The 20,407-nt window shown below is 37.3% G+C and overlaps 1 long non-coding RNA gene across 20 annotated transcripts in view; it reads right to left on the bottom strand.

The window, feature by feature from the left end:
- LOC103693508 (uncharacterized) overlaps positions 1-20,407 on the bottom strand; it is a 490,050-nt gene that overhangs the window by 102,564 nt on the left and 367,079 nt on the right. For 14 of the 20 annotated variants that reach the window (XR_010056223.1, XR_010056221.1, XR_010056218.1 and 11 more), the window contains one exon: positions 6-20,407. This exon is cut by the window's right edge and continues 25,462 nt beyond it. The exons of the other annotated variants lie outside the window; for them this stretch is intronic. This is a non-coding gene — a long non-coding RNA (uncharacterized LOC103693508). The remainder of the gene's footprint in view (positions 1-5) is intronic. 20 annotated transcript variants of the gene reach the window in all.

Here is a 20,407-nt window from a genome sequence, read left to right as displayed (position 1 = left end):
CATACAATTTTAGGATTCACTTGTTATGCCTCAATATTCTGTTATTATTTTCCTTTTCTCTCTCTCTTTCGAGATAAGCAGCAGAATTTATCAGGCGTGAAAGGGACAGCCTCCTGGTGGCCTGCCAAAAGCCCAGAATAAAGGCGAAGTTGTGCTTCAAAGCTCAGTTGCTTGCTGAGTCTGGCTAAAGTCAAGTATTAAGATCCACCATTTTCTGATCCTTGCTAGAAAAGAAGAAAAAAGTCAGGCCAGTTTGCTGCTTCCAAGTCTCCGTTGGCACCATCACAAAATCTCAGCCGTCAGGTCACATGATTCTCTGCCAAATGTAGAGTGAGCGCATTCCCATCAACCATTCTGCTGATACTGCGAAGGCAGCTATTGTCTCGTTTAGACCCAAAGTTCAGCCCACTCTTCATTGAATTAGCTGAAAAACGCATCACCTTTGGGGGCTGGGAGTCATGGAAACGTCTACCTGGCAAGCTGCCCACTTTTTCTGCCCATCAACCAGAGATGGGATTGTGCTGCTTAACGCAGTCATGACTTGGAATGTGAAGAGTCGTCCAAAGTGAATCTCATTCTTACAACGCCTGCTTCATTTGCACAGAAAACTCTGGCTCAGAGGAGAGAGGGAGAGAGGGAGGGAGAAAGGGAGGGAGGGAGAAAGGGAGGGAGGAAGGGAAGGAGGGGGAGGAGAGAGAGAGAGAGAGAGAGAGAGAGAGAGAGAGAGAGAGAGAACTACAAAAAATAGCAAATAAAGGTCTGAACATGCTTACTTTGCAACTTTATTTCTCAACGCAACCAAACGGTTCTCAGACGGGAAGACTGAATGCCCTGCCCCGAGAGTTTGCTTCATTAAAGGCATATCTAATGTTTTCTTTACTGTAAACGCAACAAACCTAGCACATTTGTTTTATTCTCCCTCTTTGAGACTTCGAAACAAAACCAGACCTCCCAGTTTTCCTCTTTGCATTTTTATTACTTTCTGATTTTTATCTAGCACCAATTTTGTACTACATGGCCACAATATCCACTAGCAACGGAGATGCATTATTGCCACCATCTCCAGCAAAGTGGTCCCCTGAGAGGCTGGGGTGTCTCTTCCAGCAGGCAAAACCCTGCAATTGGGTCTTGTGATAATCCCCATCACCACCTAGCACAGCTGCTATGCAAGTTTGCTGAGATTGACACATGAGAGAAGTGTTCTTTCTGTTCTCTTACTGACTGTGGGTTGCCTGTGCGGCATGAAAGATGCCTTTGAAAGATTCAGGGAGGATATCAACAGCTCTCAGGCAATAAAATGAACTCCCCCCACTTCCCGGTGGATTTCCATTCTAGCATGCAATGAGATTTCCCATGTACAAGCCTTTCCATACTTTCTATCTAAAGTGGAGTGAATTCAGTCTTCAAATAATTCCTTATGCAGAATGTAAAGCCAAGTAGCAAAGTAAGCATCGTTAACATTTTAGCCAAAGACACGGAGCACAATGCAGGAGACCTACATTTTCATATGCAAGTGAAAATTCTGTAGTGACTGTATATTACATTAAGTTGTGTTTGTAGTAAGTCAAAAGTTAAGTTCAGTGTCTTATCTGAGTCAGAGGTCCACATCCCTCTCCTGGAACGCACACATGTTAAATACTATTTGACAAATCAAATCATGACTTGCCTAAACATTAATTGTTGAAGTCAGAGAACTAGGAAACAGCCCACCGATGGATTTGAAGGTTATTATATTGTTCAAAGGTCGCTTTAGGAGCAGCAGGGGTGAATATCACATGCCCATAAGGGAAACATCATGGAACCCTACCTGTCTGTAATCGAAAACTGCATGCAGTTCTACACAGCAGAACTTGACCTTAAACATGTGCTGAAGTTTGCAGTGGCTTTTCTCCTAGACTGAAAAATTCTGGGCAACTTTTTGCGAGAGTCTTAACCACCAACCTAGAGAGTGTTGGGTGGAGAATTGTACAGTGCAAATTTAAAGGCCTTGTATCTTCAAGGTGCACAAAGTAGGTGACAGACGTGGAATGGGAAATTTAAATCACAGTGACTGTTCAGTTATTCAGCAGTTAAACATTTGTCTCCTAGGTTTTATAATAGGCATAGGGGAATCAAAATAAGCCAAGAGGATGAGACTCCCATGGGACGCCATTCAGTAACTACTTTGAAATGAGAAAAGGTCACTGTAAACAGTGAAGCTAGTACCTGGAGGAAATTTATTAGAGTGGAACTCTTCATGAAACAAGCAGAAAGAAATTGGTGGGCAGAAGAGAAAGGCATGTTAAATATGACTTATCATGGGAGGTGTTTCCTCAATCTGAAGTTTTCCCTTTCAGTGAAAACTCGTTAATAATTTTATGTTTAACTTCCGTAAGTAAACTGATGTAAAAGTTGCCTGGTGGCCTCCCAGTTCCAAATGAAAGGAACACAGAAAAAGAAAGAAGCAAACTTTTGTGTATAGGAACATGGAATAATTTTTTTTCTGAAAACCTCTACTAAATACCACCAATTTCCCTGAAGAATATGTATAAAACAGATAGAAGGAGACTGTGACAAGTTGAGACTATGTAGAGAAGAGAAGGCTGAAGACTCTGGCTCTGAGGACAGCCATGCTCCTCAGTCCCTTCACTTCTGCTCTGGCTGGTTTTTATTTGTTTGCTTATTTGTTATTATTTTAGTTGTTTGTTTGATGGGATCAGAAAAAACAGTGGCCCACAAGGATAGTAATTACTGGGACAATGTTGTTTTAATTTTTCTTTCCAGTTTGTCTTTTTCAAGACAGGATTTCTCTGTGTAGCCCTGGCTACCCTGGCACTCACTGTATAGGTCAGGCTGGTCTTGAACTCAGAGATCTGTTTGCCTCTGCCTCTAGAGTACTTGGAATTAAAGCCATGCACCACCATTGTCCAGCTAGGAAATTACTATTTTCTATAGTCAAACACCACAGAAGGAACTGTGGCTGCATTCTAATTCATGCTTACAAACGTCAGCTTGGGGATCAAAATGCTACCAAGATAAAGTAAGGAGTCTGGATGCCCTTTCTCCAACATCACGGGAATAGTATAAGACAAGTCTAAAGAAGAGTTAACGAAGGGGTTTGGGGGCTAGAGAAACAAACAAAATTTAACCATACAACACATACACATACTTTCGCGCTCACACACACACACACACACACACACACACACTCACTCTCACGGGCATACATACACACACACACACTCTCATGTTCATACACACACACACACACACACACACACACACACTCACACTCACACTCATACACACACAAAGATGCCATGGCAGAATGCATCAGATTTAGGCCAGCATTAAAAAGTAAATGAAATAAAAGCATATGCCTAGAAAACAAACCTCAAAACATGAACAATTGAAATAATACAGAAGGTGATGCATTTGTTTAAATATGTATTAGCTTTATAATCTGACTTTGCTATGGAGCTTAAGTTGATCACCAATTCCTAGTCCTCCTATTACTACTTTTTGATATAGGGGTTCCAAGAGTGCACTGCCACATCTAGATTTCACAAAGTGGGTTTTAAAAAATTTTTATTTATTTATTTAAATGGATTTATTTATTCATATATGTGTGTATTTGAATTTTTGTTACAACACATGCAAAATAGATATCAGTTGACTGAAAAGTAGAATGATATTTCCAAGTACTTTATAAGTACCGTGTGTGTTTAAGTATCGTATGGCTTACAGCTTAAGCAAGACAAACAAAAAGAAACCATAAAATATTAAGGGGAAAGAAGAAAAACTCAAAGTGGGGCATATAAAATTTTATGGGATACCTTTACAGTAGTGTTTGAAGGAAAATTAATTGCAATAAATGTATACATCGACAATACCTCAAGTCCATCCTCCAGACTCTAACCTCAAAACCCAAAACAGTAGTCTAATTAGAAATGGGAAAGAGACTTGAACATAAGCAAATGAATTTAAAAATGGAGGAAAAGGGAAAGTCAATGGAATATCATTTAGGTTCTTTTATGGTACTCCGAAGTCAACCGAAGTCCTGCAGTCCTGGACAGCCAGAAGATCCAGCCATCAGTATTATTACGGAAACAAGGGTGTCACCTCCAGATATCAAAAAATAGTAAGGAAAAATTACAAACCATATCAAGATGAATTGGACATGTGTTGAAATAGGTCAAGTCTTTTATAACATTTTACTTGTGTGCATGTGTGTGCGTGCGTGTGTGCCAGCTCAAACTTTATAAGTAGTCAAGGAGGACATTGAACTCCTGATCCTCCTGTCTTCTCCTTGAAAATGCGAGGATTATAAGAATTCACCTTGGGCTGGAGAGATGGCTCAGTGGTTAAGAGCACCCGACTGCTCTTCCAGAGGTCATGAGTTCAATTCCCAGCGACCACATGGTGGCTCACAACCATCTGTAAAGAGATCCGATTCCCTCTTCTGGTGTATCTGAAGACAGCTACAGTGTACTTATATATAATAAATGAATAAATCTTTAAAAAAAAAGAATTCACCAGCACATCTGTTTTGTTTGAGTTTTATACACACACACCCATATACAGAAGTTTAAGCCAAGAGTTGTAATGAATGCCTTTAATTGTGTGAACACGTGTGTATGTGTGTATGCATGTCTCTGTGGGAGAGAAGACAACGCTGGGTTGTAATATGCATGTTTGTGAGAGGTCAGGGTGTTACTTAGGGATTAGGATCAGTCCTTGTAGCAAAGCAGCGAGCATTCTTAGTTGTTCAGCCATTTCTCCACCAGATTTAACTCTTTAAAATAAAATTGAAAAAAAAATCCATTCTTCCATCCTGAAATAACTTATCTCGATTCACTTAAAGCTATTTAGGAAGTTGAATTTATAACTTAGCAGTTTCTTCAAAGGAAAATGCCCAGGTGCAGATGATTTCCACAGACAGCACGAAACAATTCTGACTGACTTAACACCAATTCTATACAATTCTTTGATGAAATTTAAACAGGTAGTGGCTTTCCTTCATTTCCTAAAACTAATTATTATCCTGATTTTAAATCCACACAAGAAAGTCTCTAAAGAATAAAACTAGAAACCAAGAGCATTTGTTAATCTAAATACAAAAATCCTTAACAAACTATTAGCAAATTCAATTAGTCAGGCAAAATGTAAAAATATTACATAGCATGAGATGATAAAGTTGATTAGAAGAATAAAAAATCTGATCAAAAATCACAGAATATAATTTACAATATTAGAGGGATAAATAACAAAAATCAAGTTATTCCATTTAACAAAATTGAGCATCCATTCATGTACGGTCTAAAATATAATTAGGGGAAAAGCAAAATGTTAACTTGATAAAGATTTCTAAGTCAATGACAAAGTGTCTTGTATTAATATTACATATGTATGTAATGTTCAAATACTGAATGCTGTTTTCCCTAGGTTCACAATCAAGGATGCAAAGGTCCCAAACACTGTTTCAATAAAATAGTTCTATTCATTGCAGCTAGGAAAACAAAGCAAAACAACGACAATAACAATAAAACAACAAATCAACAAAACAAAACGATGATAATAAAAAACCAAAGAAAAGAAAGCAAAAGAAAGCGAATGAGTGGAAGAAAGAGGAGAGGAGGAGAGAGTGAGAGTAGACAGACAGGAGGGAGAACCAGATGAAGAATAGACAATATAATTAAGACTTAGTAAAAAAAATAAACAGAAATAAATATACAATTATAAAATGTGAATGCTAGTATTGGTTCCTTGTCCCTTCTTCTTCTGTTTTGATAGGCTCCGCCCCTCTACATTGGCACTCTCTCCCTTTGATTCCATTTCCCATGTCACATTGCCTGTGTCCTGATCTTTCTTCCCAAGCCTCCACTCCCCACCCATGGCCCATTAATACCCTTGGATACTCATATCTGAGGCTTTGGAGCAAGTTCCACAGATGAGAGAATGTGCAGCTTTTGTCTGTCTGGGTCTAGGTTACCAGGACCAATACAATATTTTCCAGGTCTATCCACATATCTGCGAGTTCAGGCTATCATTTCTTTTCTTTACAGCTGAATAGAGTTCCGTGTGCATGTGTGTTACATTTTCATTATCCATTTATTAAACAATTAGGCTGTTTCCATTTCCTGGCTGATGAGTACATGTTGGCAATGACAATTGTATCAAGAGGATGTGGAATCCTCTGGGCATGTGCTGAAGAGTGGTATTGTTGAGTTATGTGGTAGATTTACTTTTGTGCAGACTGTTGATGAACCTTCTCATGGCTATCCAGAGTGGAGGCACCAATTTACATTACCACCAACATGAATGAAGGTGAGGTTTTCTCTTTCTCCACAATCTCACCAAGATTTGTCTTTATGTGTTTTGTTGATCTTAGACATCCTGTCTTTAAGTTGCTTGAATTTACATTTCCCTGATTGGTAAGGATGCTAAACTTTAAAGGTATTTCTTAATCATTTTTATTTCTTCCAATAAAAACTCTGTTTAGATTCCTAGCCCATTTTTTATTTGCATCATTTAAGAAAGTCTCAAGAAATCATACAATTTTATGATTATCTAAAATTTTTATACAATACATACATGTGTATGTATGTATGTGAATATGCAAACACACAAACACACACACACACACACACACACACACACACACACACAAACACATGCTCACACAAACACCTTAAAGAAAGTTAAGCCACTGGAGCTGACTCTGCTCCACACAAGAACCATAGATTAACAGAAACCCTAGTACTTGGCATGAAATATATCCTTCCAAAACCTTGGTTAGAGTATTCCTAGTGACTCCACAAACAGTACAAATTATTACTGCACATGCATAAAATTATTCTGAACTTTGTAACTTTGTATTCAAAAGAATTAGAATAGATGAAACAATTTGTAGGCAAAAAGATTATAATGGGAGGAGATAAAAATGTGATTGCAATGCAGATAGTGTAATAGAGTATTATTATAACTTAATACCATTATATAGCATAAAACTATAATAATAGAACATTCAATTATTGATTGTTTTTTTACCAATCAAGACTATGTGGTCTTGTGGAAAAATAGGATACACCACGTAATAGAACAGAAAAAGAAATCAAGAAAGACATTCATTCTACAAATTTCCAAGTCTAACAGCAGTGGAGGAATGTTCTCCTTGCTCCACAACCTCTCCAGCATGTGCTGTCCTTTGAGTTTATGATCCTAGCCATTCTGATGGGTGTAAGGTGGACTCTCAGAGTCATTTTGTTTGCATCTTCCTGATAACTAAGGACTTTGAACACTTTTTTTAGGTGCTTCACAGTCATTCACGGTTCCTCTGCTGAGAACTCTGTTTGGCTATGTACCCCACTTTTAATTCTGTTATTTGGATGGTTGGTGTCCAATCTCTTGAGTTCTTTATATATTTTGAACATTAGTCCTCCATCAGATGTCAGATTAGTGAAGATCGTTTTTTCCCCAATGTAGTGTCCATCGACATTTAGAAGCTTTTCAGTTTCATGAGATCCCATTTATTAATTCTTGGCCTTAGTTCCTGACCCGTTGGTGGTCTGTTCAGGAAGTTTTTCCTGCACCAATGAGAAGTTCAAGGCTATTCCCCACTTTCTGTTCTATTAGATTTGGTGTATCTGGTTTTCCATAGAGGTATTTGATTCATTTGGACTTGAGTTTTGTGCAGGGTGATAAACAGGGGTCTATTTGCATTCTTCTACATGCAGACATCCAGGTTGACCAGCACCATTTGTTGAAGATGGTCACCTTCTACCATTGTAATGTTTTGTCTTCTTTGTCAAAAACCAAGTGTCTGTAGTTGTGAGAGTTTATTTCTGGGTCTTTGATTCAATTCCATTGATCAATGTGTCTGTTTCTATATCAATACCATGCAGCTTTTATTTCTATTGCTCTGTAGCACAGTTTGAAATCAGGGATAGCCCCAGGCAGGACTCCCAGTGGAGGGATACGGACAGCAACCCACCACAAAACCTTTGACCCAAAATGTGTCCTGCCTACAACATGTGCAGGGACAAAGATAGAGCAGAGAATGAGGAAATGTCCAACCAATGACTGTCCCAAATTGAGACACATCCCATGGGCAAGAATCAATGCTTGACACAATTAATGACATTCTGATATGGTTGCAGATAGGAATCCAGCATAACTGTCCTCTGAGAGGCTCCAACTAGCAGCCAATGGATAGAGATGCAGAGACTCACACCCAAACATTAGGTGGAGCTTGAAGAGCTAAGATTAGGATTGAGGAACCCAAAGAGGACAGGGACTCCACAGAAAAACCAACAGAGTTAATTAACCTGGACACTTGGTGCCTCCCAGAGACTGAATTGCCAACTAAAGAGTGAGCATGGACTAGACATAGGCTACCTGCACATATATAACATATGAGCACTTTGGTCTTCATGTGGGTCTCCCAACGATTGGAGCAGGGGTTGTCTCCGAGTCTGTTCTCTTCCTGGACTGCCTTGTCTGTCCTCAGTGGGAGAAGATGAACCTATTTCCTCATCGAACAGTGGGGAAGGCATACGGAGAGAGAGTTGTTTTAGTGGGGGCTGACACTAAGAGAGGTCAACTTTTTCTCAGAAAACAAGGGAAAGGTGGAATTGGGGGAGGGCGTAAGTGAGGGCGTCCTGGGAGAAGAGAGAAGGCTGACATTGAGTTGTAAAGGAAATAAATTTTAAAAAGACATTCATATATATATCCAAATATCTGGGGTAAAGTTGTAAAAATAGTAATATGAAATAATTACTATAAAAGTAACTTTTATTCTTTTGTAGTAATTGTTGTCTTCATGACTTTCTGACTTGTTTGCTAACACAGGACTAGTCTTGGCAGCTTCTAGCCTCTGTACAAGTTAATCTAGGCCTTTAATCCAGGACTTTTCAGCCCCTGATACTTTCCCTTTCTTATTCTTTCTGAACTGAGATTTTGCTGGTTCAACTCAGCTGTTCAGACTCTAAATTCCCCTTGATGCTGATTGATTCAACCTGGCTTCCCTAGGTTTCTCCTGAATTGTTCTGCTTGGCCTCACACCAGCATGGACAGTATTTTCTCACCTTCTGGCTCCTTCTCTGGCTCTCTTGTCTTCATCTATGTGTGTCTAGCTTGTCCTTTCTTCAAGCTTGCTGTGTAAAACTCTCCTGGTAAAACTATCTCTTTCCTTTCTTTGAACTACTCCTCTAGTAGCTTCCTGTTCCTCTCTTTTCTCTTGTGAGTTGGGCATATCCTCTTCTGCTAAATCTTTCACCAAACCGTCTTATCTGACACTCAATTAGACATCATTTTTAAATATGTGTGTGTTCTTCTATAAGCCATTTTACCTACACTGTTTGATACACTGAAGGTGTGTACTAAGGGCATGTCTGTATTCCAGACAGAAGGATTAAAGGTGTGTGCTAAGGGCACAAGCACACTAAAACTAGAAACAGATTTTTTTCAGTGAATATCACAGTATCAAAGTTTACAGTGTGATCAAATATCCTGCAACAAGTGATAGTTATTTCAAAGCATATGGATGAACAAATTAGACACGAGCAAGCTAAAATGAACAGTAAAAGGCAGAAAGAGAACTTTGACCTAGTTTTTCATTCCTTTAACTGAAATTCAAAGATTAAATATAAGAAAAAGTCCATAGAATATATATGAACTTAAAAACAAGACTTTTAAAATACATGGTTAGGGGGGCTGCCTAGAATCCACACAAATATTAACATATGAGGATGAGGGCATCTCATGTGGCTTAATCTGAGTAAGAGTATTATGGGTAACTAAGGAATGCCATGAGCAGAAACAGTCTTCCCAAAGGTTGATTATTGTCTACAACTAGTTCTTCAATAACAAGTTGGGTTTTTTTGGTTTTTTAGTTTTGCGGGAGTGTGTGTGTGTGTGTGTGTGTGTGTGTGTGTGTGTGTGTGTGTGTGTATACACTAATAAAGAGAAAGAAGCACTGGATTTGATTGAGAGGAAGCAAGAGGAGGGAAATGGTAAGGGTGGGAAAGGGGTTGGAGGGAGTAAAGGGAAAGTGATATAACCATATTTTAATTTCTTTTTGTAAAGAAGCACTCCTTTTAAAGATTTATTTATTTATTATATACACTGTACCTGTCTTCGGACGCACCAGAAGAGAGCATCAGATCTCATTACAGATGATTGTGACCCACCATAAGGTTGCTGGGAGTTGAACTCAGGACTTCTGGAAGAGTAGTCAGTGCTTGTAACCACTGAGCCATCTCTCCAGCCCCACATTTTAATTTATAATTAACATATTTTAGAAAGAAAAATTGATTCAATGGTTTATTAAAATGAAGTGTTTCTCATTCCTTAAAGGGATCTACTAAGAATTTGAAAATGCAAACAACTGATTGCAAGAAAATAGTTTCAAGCTACTCACTCAATAAAGTACCATTGCAGAAAATATGATGCTGTTTCCCAACTCTATAAGAGCATTAATCCAAAAGGAAAATGTCCCAAAAAGTCAAGAGATTTCCATACCAAAAGGACAGATAATTGTAAACATACTAATAGAGCCTAAAAAATCATTAGCTATAAATAAAATGAGAAGGAAACCCACAAAGTATGTTTATTAAAAGAGGTGACAGTATATACAACACTGACCATACTAAAGAGAGACTGACTAGTGTCTTCACTGTCTGTAGGAGACAAAGCTCATGCCACCACACTAAAAGGAGTTTATCATAGTCTTTAAGACCTAATAGTAAAGCCAGCATGCTGTCTTATTAGTAATAGCAGACTCCACAATGTTGTCCTCTAGCCTCCACAGGCCTACAATGATGTGTGCATGCACACAAACATGTGTCCCTTGTGTTCACATGATAATAAAATAATTTAAAGTTCATACATTTGATTCCTGGGTATTTACCCTCCTACCCACAAAAAGTGAAAATGTATGCTAACACAAAATGATAGATGCTTTCAGAAGCATATTTATAATACTCAAAAACTGAGAAACCCAGATATTTTTCACATGATAACATATTAAAGTCAACTGGAATGTCCATACAATAAAATATCACTCAGCAAGGAACTCAGAAGCAGAGTAACAGTGAATTCAATGGCTTAGATGGTTGCGAGAGAATGATACTAGGTATAAGAGGACAATGTTTAACGTTATTCTATTTGATTACATTTCTACACTTGTCAGGATTCCAAAGAAGTGTCAAACAAGAAGTTTAAGGCTTTCAGGCTTGGTTTGCAGTGGAAGGAACATAGGGATCTTTAAAAGACATGCAAGGGATCTTTAGGGTGCCAGAAATAACCATTGACAATCCGGTAACTTCATTATACCACTGCACTGTAATGATTTTCAAAACATTACAGTGAGGAATGAAGGATAAATAACGGATAGCCTATCCGTTTCCCCTTCTCATAATGCATGGGAGTCCTCAGCTACCTCCAGTCGAGCAGTTGGAATCTAAGAGTAGCTCATCTAAATCACTAACTACTTTACTAGGTATTTGAACCTGATAATGCTATTATAAAGAAAAAGACAAGTGAAAAAAAAAGGCCCGAATGTATAAGTTTCTCATTGTTTATTTTGTTGTTGTTTGTTTATTTTCCTTTTTTTTTTGACGGGGTTAATTTCATAGGCATATTTCAGATGCAGTGCCTGGGACAGGGAGGCCCTGCTTGCTAGTGAGAACATTCTGAATCAGAAGAGGTCAAAAGTCTCTAGGAGGATGAATGATGAATGCCTCACAGCTCTCTGCCATGTTGTGTCTACCCCAGTTGTCCAGCTTTGCTTTTGAAACATAGGAACTGTCAGAGTAACATACATGTGACTTGAGAGCAGCTTCATTCCAGTAACAGTTTTGCTATAGACAACAAAGTTTTAAATTCACCGGTGTTACTACAATAACATAAAGTTCGTGTTTTTAGACATGAGTCAAAATAAAAGAAAAACACTTTACAATGAATCGACTGTACACGAAAGGTTGTCAGTTGAACATATAGGTGGAGACACTGCCCACTGAGCTAAAATCTACTTTGAAGCCGGGCATCTTTTGGATCAGTTTGCTTCCCTTTTGCGTTTGTAACTACCCCATTTCTGTATCTGCTAACCACTCCCATTTAGAAATGTCTCTTAAGACTCTGCCAGAGCCCTACTGATACAGATGAGGATACGGGTAACCAGCAGACTGAACATGGGGACTCCAATGGAGGAGTTAGAGAAAGGACTGAAGGAGCTGAAGGGGTTTGTAACTCCACAGGAAGAACAACAATATCAACCAACCAGACCCAACCAGAGCTCAACCAACCAAAGAGTACACATGGAGGGACCATGGCTCCCGCCGCCTATGTAGCAGAGAATGACATTGTCTGGCATCAATAGGAGAAGAAGCCCTTGGTCCTGTGAAGGCTCGTTTTCCCAATGCAGGGGAATGTGAGGGCAATGAGGAGGGAATTGGGGGGGAGGAGATGGAAGAGGGAAAGGGAGATAACATTTGAAATGTAAAGACATAAAATATATGATTAAAATAAATGAATTAATTAAAAACAAGAAATGCTTCTCCTACCTCTATTTCCCTTTATCCTATCTTTGATGAGTACAATAGAGGTTTAATGATAAAGTTTAACTGGGGATCAAGTAGAAAACAGTAACAATTGTCTCCTCAAGATCACCTTTATTTTAAATTTCTTCATAGTTTCACTGAGAAACAATACTGGCTCTTAACAGAATCTCTTTGTCCCATCTGCCTTGGCAATCATTCATGTATGACAAACTGTGATGGTAAGACAATGTTGTTAAAAATTTAGATTTATTTGGGGCAGAATGATACAAGGGCTACAAGAATACGGTACGATGTTGATATTCAGAGTGCTTGCATGTTGCTGGATAGACGGCACAGGGCACAGATGTCATAGATGATGGGAAAGTAGAAAACATACCTATTTTTTCATGTTTAAAGACAGCAGAAAAGAAATTTTTTAATTTATAATTTTCAAAAATAAGAATGTTATTCTCTAAAAGAAAAAGAGCTACACACTAAGTTTTAAAACATATAAACAATAGAGTCCTCAGACAATAATGTTGGGGATTTTGTTAGTAACTTAAAAACAAACTGATTTGCAGTGATAGCAAAAACTAAAGTGCCTATTCTATCTTTCTTTATGATCTATTAGACACCAATGGAGTTTAGTTACAAAATTCTGTTGTCGCCTTACTATCAGAAAATATTCTTAATAATGAATTATAGGTGAGCATGATTTCTTAAAATACCTATAATGTAAAATAAGTTTAATCACTTCTGGCATGTCTGTATGCATGATTAAAAGTCATACTCAAATATCTTTAACAGGTATTTGCAAATAGATTAATAATAGTTTTAGCAGGCCCATGTATATAATACAATTCCCATAAATATGATGATAAAAATTATTTAATAAATTGATTGAGTTGATAACTAGAAGATTAGTTCCCCTAGTTTTACTTTAATGAGCACAAAGTTCATGCAAATACAGGTTTCTTTTAACACATTACCCATCATGCTCTAGGAAAAAATATCATATTAAGCAATTATGACCAAATATATATGGTTAATATATATGTATATATATTATGGATTTATAAATTTCAATTTTATTCTTCCAAAATAGAAAAATAATAAGGCTATAAAATTATCTGTCTTTTTTTTTAGTTGTTCTGGATCTGAGGGTCAAACACAGGGCCTTGCGTTTGCTAGGCAAGCACTCTACCACTGAGCTAAATCCCCTAACCCAACTATCTGTACATTATTATTTATTAATATTTTTTAAATATCCCCTTTGATCCTTTTACATAACTGGCTATTTTCCTATATAAAGTTTTGGCTGTCAAGTAACTGGCAGACTTGTTGGACCTTTGACTGGTTTAAGAATTGATGTACATTTTGCCTACAAGATGTGCATAGGCAAATATTGAGAAGAGGCTAAGGGAATGACCAACTAATGACTGCCCCAAATTGAGACCCTCCCATGAGTAAGAACCAATAACTGACACTATTAATGGTACTGTCATTATTGCAGCCAGGTGCCTAGTATATCTTTCCTCTAAGAGGCTCCATGTAGCACCTGACTAACACAGATGCAGAGACCCAGAGTCAAGCGTTAGATGCTGTTCAGGACAGTAAGAGTCAGGGGAAGTATTAAGGGACCCAAAGAGAACAGGAACTCCACAGGAAGGCTAACAGAATCAACTAACCTGTACCCTTGGTGCCTTCTGGAGACTGAACTACCAACTAAAGAGCATACATGGGCCGGTTCTAGGTCCTCACACACATGAATCAGATATGTAGCTTGGTCTTCATGCATATCCTCCAACAACTGGAGCAGAGACTGTCCCTGAATCTCTTTCCTGTCTGTGCATCTTGTTCCCCAAATGAGCAGTCTGGTATGGCCTCGGAGGGAGAGGATGTACCTAGTTTTGTAGACTTTATGTATTAGGGTGGAGTGATACCCAGGGGGGCCTCCTCCTTCTCAGAGGGAAAGGGAAGGGATGAATGAGAGGAAGAAGTGTGGGAGGGGTGACTGGGAGGATTGGGGAGAGAGATATTGGGATGTAATGTGAACAAATAAATAAGTGAAAAAAAAAGACATACAAAAATCTCTGTTTTGAAACCACACAAAGTCTATTATAATGACCTGAAAAATCCACCTGGAGACTTAGCAACCAAATAATACATTCAACATTCATGTCATAAATACTTCCTTTATGTGAGAATATTAAATATATTACAGTGCTATTTTAAGAGGAGTATAACTCATCACGTTTATAATAAATGTATGTAGTCAATGATATTACAAAGAAGCTGAACCATTTCAGGAGAGGAAAGGGAGGTAGGTTTGTGACAAGGAGAACAAAGGGTGGCCAAGTGGGGGTTTTAATAAGTTATGTTGAGAGTGTGTCTCATATATGGTTGAAATGTCATAATGCAACTCATTATTTTGTAGTCAATGCAACTAAGAATGTTCAAAAAGATGTGTGCAGCTGGAGCGACTGCTTGGTGGCCACACACAGCGGGATAAAGCACCATTATCCTTCCAGATGGCCTGGGTTTCATCCTCAACACAGACACTGCAGTTCACAAACATCTGTAACTCTGCTTCCAAGGGATTCAGCACCCATTTCTTGCTTCCGGGGCACCAGGCACACATATATGCAGACATATGGCCATACACACAAAATCAGAAAATTATTCTTAAAAATGATGTAAAGGATCATCAAAACTCCCAACTGTCTCACTAATATTTCTGTAAGGAAAGCATTTATGTTATCTCTGGGTATTTTATATCCTTCCTCCCTCTTAAGTGAGGCTTACTAAGTATGGTAGTCTTAGATCTAAAATCTTTTATTAGTTCAGTACTTACGCCTTTATGTTAACTGATTTCAGATTCAAAAGGGAATAGAAGACCCTTAAGAACTACCACTGTGCCAAATGGAAGGATGTATTAAGTACTCATTATCAAAGTCATAAATATCCAATATGTTTCTTTCTCAATGAAAAGAACCACGATGGTTTTCTGGACTTGATACTAAACATGCACACAACTCAACCTATTGCATTATTTGAAGCAAGTGGTCAGGCCATTAGAATCAGATTTCACCAATGGTGCCAGGTCAAGAGGAAATTCTTTTCTGTGGCAATAGCTCCCACCGATAACTAGAGATTAATTTCACTTTTATCATTTTATGAACAGAAAGAAGTTTGTGTGGCTATAATTTTCTTCACCAGTATATCACTGCTCATCATGCACTGGGAAAAATAGCTGTTTGTCTACATTATGAAGAAATGATTTTTAAAGTACAAGAAAATTTCCAAGGTGTAGATTCCTTGCTAGGTCTATAAATACACATTTGGAAAATATTATACATTTTCACTTTTCATAAAAAAGTGGTTTTTATGCTTTTTAGGCAGTTTTTATTTGTTAGGTAACATTTCTGGTTTTGGGTCTCCAGGTAAACATAGCATTCCAGCTTGGTAAGAGTACAATACTAGAATCCATTTCACATTAAAAAATAGATGTTTCATACATATATGTATATTTTAATGTACACAAATATACATGTATACATATATAAATGTGTTGTTGTAAAATACAAAAATAAAAAAAGTAAGGTTGTCTTTTATCTCCACTAGGTCTGGCACCTCACTGCCCCAAGATATCTGCTGGATATCTTGCCAGAAGCATACATTCCAATTCTGTGGCAGCCCAGACTAGCTGCCCCACACTCCATTACACTTAAATCTACACATGAAAGAACACACAACACAATAACCTTTGATCCAATTGATAAGATATAATTGCCCACCTAAACATACAAAGCCCAGTACCATCTATCCCTTAAGAACATTAATAACAACCTGTAAATACACAGAGCCGAATCTTAACGTCACCTGCCATAGCTTCTCGCCCTCTCCCTCCTGTCTCTTCCTCCTCTCTATTTCAGTCTCCTCCTTTTCCTTCAAACTCTTCTCCTGCCCACCCATTTGTTTTCCTCATAAACAGTGCATCTCTGTCTACCATGTTTAATTACAGGTATTGTAATTTGGTAACGGTGGTTGCTCTATGATAAATTTCTAGTACATAAAGAATCGATCTATTTAACTATACTTTCCAAGTTCATGAAGGCATGAACTGTGCTGGCATAGCTACAAGAGTTCCTTCCACATGCTGAGTGAACGTGAACAGTATGTTTCATTTCAAACAGTTTATTGCTAGCTTATACTGTACAATTTGTTTTCTCAAGCATGCTGTTACAAAGCATCATACATGTATTAATTTGCATTATGATCTTTCAGAATTTGTCTTAGAAGTTGTCCACTCCTAATATCTTCGTTATCCCTTGTCAAATTGTCATGATAAATCCCTTGGAAGGAATGACCTATTGTGAAAGTAGCTTTCTCATTATAATTCCTTATGCTTGGTAGTACTAAGAGAAATTTAAATCAATTTAATACAAAAATATGAATAGCAAAACAAAAGAGACAAGCATAAACAAAACAAAAGAATAAAAAAAAAACAAATATAACATTGCCATGGAAGGAACTCATCACAAAATAATGAACATTCTGGAATGTCCTGCATAATTTACTAGAGTAAATTCACATGCTTAGAACACTGTAAGGCAGGATCATATAAAAGAGGCTGTCCAGTTAAGATTAAAGGTAGATGAGAAATCCTGTTGTGGTTCAGACACCCCTCGAAAGCTTATATCTTTTTAATACTAAGTGGTCTTGTTTAGGGAATTTATGAAACTTTTTGCAGATGGAGTTTTGTTCAAATACTTATGTCACAAGTGACATACTTGGAGGGTTTAGATCTCCAGTTCTGTTTCTGATTTGTTTGATGGTTTTGAAAATGTGATCAGCCAGCTTCATGCTTCTCGCAACAGCTTCTATGCCTACTCACCATGATGGATCCCTCTGTAACTGTAAGCTAAAATAAAGCCCTTTCTACTTCTTCCAGATGGGAATAAAATCAGTAATTATTTAGTGGGTGTTTGGAAGGCTTTGGTAGGCAGATCTACCTAAAGAAGTCAAAGTATCTATTACAGAGTAACTATTAAATATGATGGAAGTTTCATATTCATTTTCAAAACTTCAGACTTTTATACTCAATTTAATATAGTAATTGATAAAAAGATATGTAAATAAAATTTTTCATCAGGATTCTTATAAAAGTCAAAGATGCTACCAGTATTATCTGCGTCTATGAAGCAATGCGGCTTTGCACAACTATGTCATTTAACATTTTTAAAACAATAAAGCAGGGCAAATCGAAATATTTTCTACTGCCAATCATTCTATTGAAGATCAGAATAATAGCTATACAAGATGCGAATAAAAACCTAAGTTCACGGGTTCACGTGTTTGTTTGTTTGGTTGGTTGGTTGGTTGCTTGGTTGGTTTGGTTTGATTTTTGCTTGTTTGTTTTTAGAAAAACTTGTGAAACTTTTAGCTGTCTGCATTTTCCTTGAGTCCTATTCCATAACTTCCACTCCTTGGCCCCATTTTTGCCTCAGCTCTTCTGCTGTTGTAGGCTGCATGTATAGGCAAACAATATACGGTTACCTTTTCTGCATTACCACACACCTTTTTAATCTAGTTTAAAACATTAGGTTTGATGGTAAACAATTAAAATTCATTAAAATACATATAATTAAATAATTTTGCGTTTGATAAACTCTTGATTGTGCTACTTGCTTTGGTCAGAACAACAACAACAAAAGAGAAATAATGTATATAAGTTCTCTTTTAGTGATGACTACTGGATGATCACTAAATAATACTTTAGAACAAATTACACTTTATCAGAGTAGTACAATTCAGAAATGTTTTTTGGCTATTTTCTTCAGCAAAAGGCTATTTTAAAAGCATTTTTGTTTATTCTCAAGTATAATCACGAACTTCCATAATTTATTTATATTTTTCACATGTAGCTGAATTTCTTTTGCTGATAACTTTTCCATATACTTAGTTGTATCTACAAAAAAAATATAAAAGAATCTTATACATGATTAAACAGTACTGTGTGAACATGGATGGCTGTGATCTTGGCTTTAAACCAAATTTTACTACTAATCGACTTGAAATAGAAATTTGGGGTAGAGATCTCTCCATGACCTCTACACGAACAAAATTTGATCTGTACACAAAACTCTGCAAACAAACACAAATGAACATTTTATTTTTGTAAACTACAAGTATCATGTTGATTTAAAGATTTTTTTCAAAGAACAGATCCTTATGCTTGCTTAAATAAATATGCATTTATTTAAAATATATAACAGCGTGTGATCCTTCATTTTGAAAATTTATAGATAATTTGTGAGGCAATGCTATTTAAGAAAAATTAGAAACCGAGAAAAGCTCAAGGAAAACATACAATTATCCTATAAGAATGCCCTGCCACTTGTTTAAATAGTAATTACAACTTAGTATTTTGATGGAAAAATTGTGACTCTGGGGTAATTATCAGGGTTTTCTCTTGCCTGGGGGAATAGCATGCTCTCTGTTCTAATCTGTATTAGTTCAAGATGATTGAAACCATATGGAGTTTAGATAAAATGTGTGTATGCATTTGAAGGTTATCATGCAACCTTACATTTAGACAAAATGAAATATGCCCAGTGATAAGTACAAGAGTTTTGGAGCTCCAGTGACATAATTAATATGATTAATTTAGTCTACTTTTAACCACTGAGAATTTAGTTACATTGATTCCTATATGGCAGATGGATCAGGTAATGAGTAAGGTAAGTGGATGATGAGGTGCGGTGGTGATGGAAACTTAACAATGTTATAAGGAGCAGAGAAGTGATGTTTAAAAATGCTCTGTTTTCACAAATATAGGATTCTGCTGTCTCTAAAAATATGCTTGGGAGTGTGTTTCCAAAACCACAATCCTCCTATTTTTGAAGCAATGACTGGCTCTAGGAACCCCTGTAAAGGTTGGAAGCCTTATGTTGATCAATGTTTCTATTTTCCTAAATATGGAACAACGTCTCTCAGATACTTCAGAAGAGGAAAAGAAGCTACTTTCTCCCATTACAGAACAAAGAAACTCCAGGAAGACAGAGATACCAGTGTTTACACTGACGGTGATAGCCCCCATAATTTGAGGAATACACAATATCAAAAAATGTATTTGTCAAATTTCTTCCAGCAAGTTGAATCTCAAAGTTCTCCAGGTTTTGTTTCTGCTTAAACCAATGAGATTTTATGCTGGAATTTACCCTGAATCCTCACTAAGTATTATTCTGAGCAAACTGAGAAATATAGGCTCAGTGGAGATAAATCCTTTCTTCATCCATAGGAATGAGGTGGATATGTATACAATTTCACACTAGTGATCTATGTCCTGAGGTACAAAGGTGTGATGTGACCACACACTTCAGACACTGAAGCCTCTGAGTTCTATCTAACCTGATAGCATTGTACCTTGAGGACTAGCTTTCATGGTGACATTCAAACTTTCAAAGATGAGAGGCAACCAATAGTTTTTATCTAGCTATGAGGCCTATAAACCACAATGCCTTTGAAAACTACTCTTTTTTTTATTTAATTTTTTTTCAGTCCAGATTTTATCCCCCTCCCAGTCCACCCACTGATCATTCCATATCCCATACCTCCTCCACCCATCTCCGCAAGGATGTCCTCACTCCCCACCTCCCAACCCACCAGATCTCCCTGGGGTCTCCAGTCTCTTGAGGGTTAGGTACATCTTCTCTTGAGTCTGAAACCAGAAGTCCTCTGCTGTATGTGTGGAAAACTACTCTTTAAACCAGATAGAAACTACTTACTGATGCTTACCTAAGATAGTAGATTCTATTAGATTTGACCACAGCCCTGAAAATTCAACATGTAAGTGAAACAGAAGGGTTTGTTCTCTTCTCTCTCAA

The sequence above is a fragment of the Rattus norvegicus genome, chromosome 11 (genome assembly GCF_036323735.1).
Source record: "Rattus norvegicus strain BN/NHsdMcwi chromosome 11, GRCr8, whole genome shotgun sequence".
Lineage (NCBI taxonomy): Eukaryota > Metazoa > Chordata > Mammalia > Rodentia > Muridae > Rattus > Rattus norvegicus.
This window is presented reverse-complemented; position numbering and strand designations above follow the sequence as displayed.